The following is a 6,000-nucleotide window of genomic DNA, read 5'->3' as shown; positions in this document are numbered from 1 at the left end:
CCCTGGGTTACCTTTGAGTACAAAAATATTATTAGGTAGTTACTTTTCTTTCGCAACCGGTTTGTCAGTTAGTAACTTTTTGTGTGGTAAAATTGTGTGAATATCAGACTTTAGCACTAGTTATTATTTAGAAACTGGCAGTTAGTACCTATTATTATGATAGGAACGTCTATACACAATTAGGTACAGATACCCTTTTGTAATGTGAAAATCAATAGAGCTACCAAAGACCTGAAATTAATATGCCAATGACGTAGTATGTGTTATATTGTGTGATCACAAAGAGAATCTACAGGGTGTTGCAAAAAGGGTATACTAAGCCGAAACCTACATGTGCAGCATGGTATATCTAAGCCCAAAACTAAAATCAGAATTTCAAAATTCGCGAAAAAAAAATTTCATTTTCCATAGAAACTTTGTTGGTCACGTGACTTTTTACTATGGATAATTAAAAAAAAAAACGCGAATTTCCAAATTCTGATTTCAGTTTCGGGCTTAGATATACCATGCTGTACATGTAGGTTTCGGCTTAGTATACCAATTTTGCAACACCCTGTATATTATTGCTCCCGGGATGTGGGTCAAACCCCGACGTCAGCGGGGAAATGTCACGGCCGGGTTACGATACGATGGAAATTGGAATATATCATTTGTATTTGAATAAATATTTTAATAAATACAAATGATATTTCCCTTTTTGGAATTTGAGCGATATTAAAAGTACTAATTAGCTTATCTTTTTTCAAAATGCCAAGGATTTTAGTTTAAGTAGGTACTTAATATTTATCTTTTTTAGAAAATAGATAAATAATGTAATGAAGCTAACAGTTTTTTAAGCGATATAAATATGAAACAAAGCAACGTCCATTTCAAAATGTACATACCTACACATCACAAAAAACACCCCCCATCACACGATTGGATTTAACACAAGAAACTTTAATTATATTATTTACTTATAATATTTAAATTTAAATACCGAATTTCTTTGAGGATACGTTAGAATATGCATAATTTTATGCACCCTCAATATATCTTGCAAATGTTGCAATGCTTCACTCTACAATGCAAATTTTACTCTTCGTAGGTATGACTGTATATCCTAACTAATATTATAAATGCGAAAGTAACTGTGTCTGTCTGTCTGTCTGTCTGTCTGTTACTCTTTCACGCCAAAACTACTGAACGGATTTGAATGAAATTTGGTATACATACGGTGTAGACCCTGGGAAAGAACATAGGCTTCTTTTTATCCCGGAATTCCCACGGGAAAACTTTTTTAGGCGAAGCGAAGCGCGGGGGAACAGCTAGTTATAAATGAATCATTACTAAATAAGACAAAATATTTACTTGTGATATATTTGATGAAAGGGTATCACATTTTGTTTTGTCATGAAGCCGAGCGTTATTTTGGGAAGTTCAATTCAATTAAGTTAACAATTAACCAATTAAGTCCGTGTCAATTATACGTATTTGCGTAATTGGTTCATTTAAATAAAACGGATGATTAGGTAAATATTAATCATTTCATAATGCTATTTCAGGCACGGCTCCAAGGCTTTTGCTATTTCATTATATTAGTAGGTATAACTTCATGATTTCCTTTTTCACACAAATATACTTAGTGTATGAAGTTCACAAAATAATGTCGTCAAACTTCAAAATATTATACTCATCAAAATTGATCCAGCCGTGTTCTAAAGAGTCAATAACATCAGGCTGTAAGTGTACTTAGTCAGGTTTAGTTTCGCTGAAACTTATAGGCAGCTTTTTCAATTACTTTCATGGCTCATCGTCAAAAAGGATACCCAAGTTTATTTCTCTACATTCTGAAACATTTTGCTTGTTTACACTTAAATAATGCTTTTCCTGTGTAAAAATAGTTTCCAGCTTGTTTCAGCCGTTTCAGTGTAACAGCTCGACATTGCTTTGTACTAATGACAGAGAGAAAAGTCTTTTTTAAATCGCCTCATTTAGAAAGCGTCAAGTGAACACAAAGGCTGTGTCTGCTAGACGAACATGCTAATGCTGTGCCGTGTTTTATCGATAAACATTAGGTACTATAATCGTTATCATTATTAATGTGGGGACATCTCACATGCGGCCATCCGACCCCAAGCTAGGAGTAACCTGTTATTTCAGATAGCTAATACATACTTAGATAGATACATATATAATACAAAACTATCCTCGACCTTCTTCATCTAGCTACTTGTCAAAGGTCGAATGAAAACAAGTATTTTTTCTAGAGCATATCATTTACCCCCCTTTAACTAACTTACACCAAAGTAACTTTTCCCAACCCTATCGGGGGTGAGCGATGAATGGTGAAACAAAGAGCTTGTGCAAATTGCTACCGCATTCGAGTCCCGGCTGTTGTCTGTGTGTCTGTCTGCTCTCGAGTGTCCTGTCGCCAGGGGGTCACTTTAGCTTCACAAAAAACTATTTTTGCGGGCGCTGCTGTGCTAATAGGGACTCTATCTCGTTGCGTAAAGCGTTCCGATTGCATGACGACTCTCCGAACCTTCGCATTTTGCCCTCGTATGTAGTATCTTCATGGTCTGTTTAATCTGTTGAGCTTTTGTCTCGAAAGGCTCGACTGAGTTTTTTTTTCTCATTGATCCACGGGTTATTGATTCTTTGGAAGATAGGTGCTTTATTTATTCCTGAAAAGTTTTTATTACGTCGATAAGTCTACTGAACTAGCATTATGAAATACAAATTAAAAATCTCTCATTCTTAGCTTATTTCCTCAATGAAGCTATTTATACATTTGGCCAAAAACCCCAGGTTTAACGGCTGGCGATTCGTCTGTCTGTTTGTCATTAGTTAGAACGTTATTAATGTTTCCTTGTCAAAGCGAGCTGAGGAGAAACTTACTGCCTTTCAGTTTTAGTTTTAGTTAGCTGAAATCTATTTGCTGGCCAATTTGTAACTCATTTGGAAATGTTGGAAATGTGTCAAACCGATTCAATTTTCCGTATTTTTAGGCCCTGTTTCACAATGTCTGGATAATGGCTACCTGTGAGATAAATTACATGTTGTCACTGTCTGAAACATAATCACAGCATGTATTTTATCACACAGGTAGCCATTATCCAGACATTGTGAAACAGGCCCTTAGTCTACGTTGTTCTATGTTTATGCCTATGTATTTTCCGACATCTCTCCGCATTTACAAGTATAGTTAACTTATAAGGAAACGGATATTGATTGCATTAAACTAATATTTAAGGAAATTGGATATCTAGAGAACAAAGGCAACCGTTCGTTTTCAAAACCAATTCTAAAATTGATTGGCTTCAAAACCAACAGTAAATTACCATAGCCATTAGGAACTCATAAAGTTAAGGGCCTCCCCTCCAAAATTAATGAAACTACCCGACTTTCTGCAATAACCTACCCCATGCCACTGATAACTTGAACGTTCGTTTCGTGCATTTTTATGTTAAATACTCGTAAAAGATGCATTTTTATGTGAAAAGTATAGCAAGATATTGATTGAAAGTGGGAGCCAAACAAATAGGGTGACATTTCGTAGAAGTTCTCTATACAGGGTGATAATATATTCAAATGGGGATTCTTTGGGGTTGAACAATAATTTCGAACATGTACAATGTGTGTGCCTTACCTAAGTTCTCTAATGTCATAAGGTCCTCTCTTACGGATGTCATTATAAATAGTATAATCTTAGTACATATATAATAGTATACTTACACACACACACACACACACACACACACGCACTCACGCCTTGTACTAATGTACTCCCTTGCGGGGTAGGCAGAGGTGCATTGCTGCACCCACTTTTCTCACTATATCCAATAGTATACTTAATGCATAATTTTTCGTCATAATTATGATATGTTTATATGTATTTTCATCCTTGTCTTATTTATAAAAGAATTGCCACTTTGGTTGCAATACTTATCAAAACTAAGTACTGCATTCGTGTTTTTGTCATTAGAATAGTTATCAAAGTATACATTAAACTTTATAAATACCTACCATATTTCTTTATTTTCTGCTTACCAAGTCACTATAATCATCCTGTATGTCCTCCCCTTCAATACACATTTCCCTATTAGAACGGTTTTGCGATCGATCAGACTTATCACTATTTGAGCAACTGCTTTAGGGAGTCCACACATTTTAAATGATTTTTTTTACTATGAAACAGGTGTTTTTTCGTAATTTCGCAGTTTGTCCCATAGTGAATGTTGCTCCTTAGTTCGGGTAAATTGATCTGCGGATTGAATTTACACTGAGAAAATTCCACACTTATTAAATTTAGCCCGAACGTTAAGTTGTATAGGTTAAGCTGGCCCTATTGGGGTCTCATAATATCTCTTCATTGCTCCAACTTCCCCTGTGTTCAAATTCACTCATGCGTAAGACTCAACTATTCCAACCCTCTTAAAGGGTATATTTGCGTCCAAAAGGGTAACATTGCTTTGAAACATTCAACACAACATAACACTATTATGTAGTTATTCGAAAAAGGGAAAATAAGGGTAATGAGAGTAGTTAAGAGGATTTTTTGAAAGTTTTGGTTAGATTCTACCCCCCTTATTCATAGAACAGTTATAGTACGTTTTAGCTATTAAACTGTTTGTAACTACAACAAATTGTAAACGTCCTACAACCTTTCTATGAATTAGGGGGGATGGCTTTATTACTTCATTTTTAAATTATATTTCTTTATCTTTAATTAAATAAACTAATAATAGAAAACTTATATTTAACTACATGTATATATTTACAAATGTTGGTGGCGCTCTTCTGTTGCACCCCACCCAAAGGTACCCATAATGCTGGCTTCGTTTCCTCTTTGTATCGCCAGGGATAACCTTTGGGTGAGGTACGCCAGGCAGCGTCGGTCTTGGCCTTATCTTTAATTATTCTTCATTTTTCAAACCACAATATTAATCTTAATATTCTATTGTTTTACAAACAGCAGCTCGATGTTTGTAGAAATTCTAGTCTATGATATTAATCCTAACTAATATTATAAATGCGAAAGTAACTGTGTCTGTCTGTCTGTCTGTCTGTCTGTCTGTCTGTTACTCTTTCACGCCAAAACTACTGAACGGATTTGAATGAAATTTGGTATACATACGGTCTAGACCCTGGGAAAGAACATAGGCTACTTTTTATCCCGGAATTCCCACGGGAAAACTTTTTAAGGCGAAGCGAAGCGCGCGGGAACTGCTAGTAAGTAATAAAAAGTAATAGATATTAATAAATCATTTTTGCGTTGGACAAGCGTAGTACTAACAAATCGTATGCGCCATGCGGCCCCACGTGACCCCATGTGGGGTGAGCTGTCCCCCCTGCACTGCTTGTGCTTGACAAAGGGGTGTGAAATAATTGCTCGCGTGCCGGTCATTCGGGGAACTTTTTGTCTGCTCGGTGCCGTAGTTTCTGTGTCTGGACGGGGTATTTGTTGATTAGTAGACAGGGTCTTTGATTTTGTGATAGATTGCAATGTAACTGTATTTTAGACGAACTTCGGCATAGAATTAAGCAGATTTGACCTTCGAGAATCAGGGTGCTTTCCCACCAGCACCACCTTTTGCTATGGATGCGCTGATAGATTTGCTGATAATCTTCAAAGGTTTTTTCGGGGTAATATTACCTATGACCCTAAAAAACAAAACGAAAATCGGTTTAGCCGTTTAGGAGCTACGCTACCACAGATAGATACCACACACACAAACACACAGATATACACAAAAATATAGGAACGATAAACTTATAACGCTCTTCTTTTTCCGTCAGGGGTTAAAAATAGAAAGTTATTTCTACAATTAAGTCTTGTAGGTATATTATGAAGAGTTTGCAACTTTTATGCATAAACACTCTGTTACCGCCCATGGCATGTTAATAGGCTGTCGTTACCTTTTGACTAGTATTTAATTGGAGTCGTTAAGAATAGTTAGAGTGACATAAAAGTTATAACTTCATTAATTATTTCAGTCTCCCTTATGGCTTGGTTTA

Source organism: Plutella xylostella, chromosome 27, assembly GCF_932276165.1.
Source record: "Plutella xylostella chromosome 27, ilPluXylo3.1, whole genome shotgun sequence".
In the NCBI taxonomy this organism is placed as follows: Eukaryota; Metazoa; Arthropoda; class Insecta; order Lepidoptera; family Plutellidae; genus Plutella; species Plutella xylostella.
The sequence above is the reverse complement of the archived record's forward strand: the minus strand, read 5'-3'. Positions refer to the sequence as shown.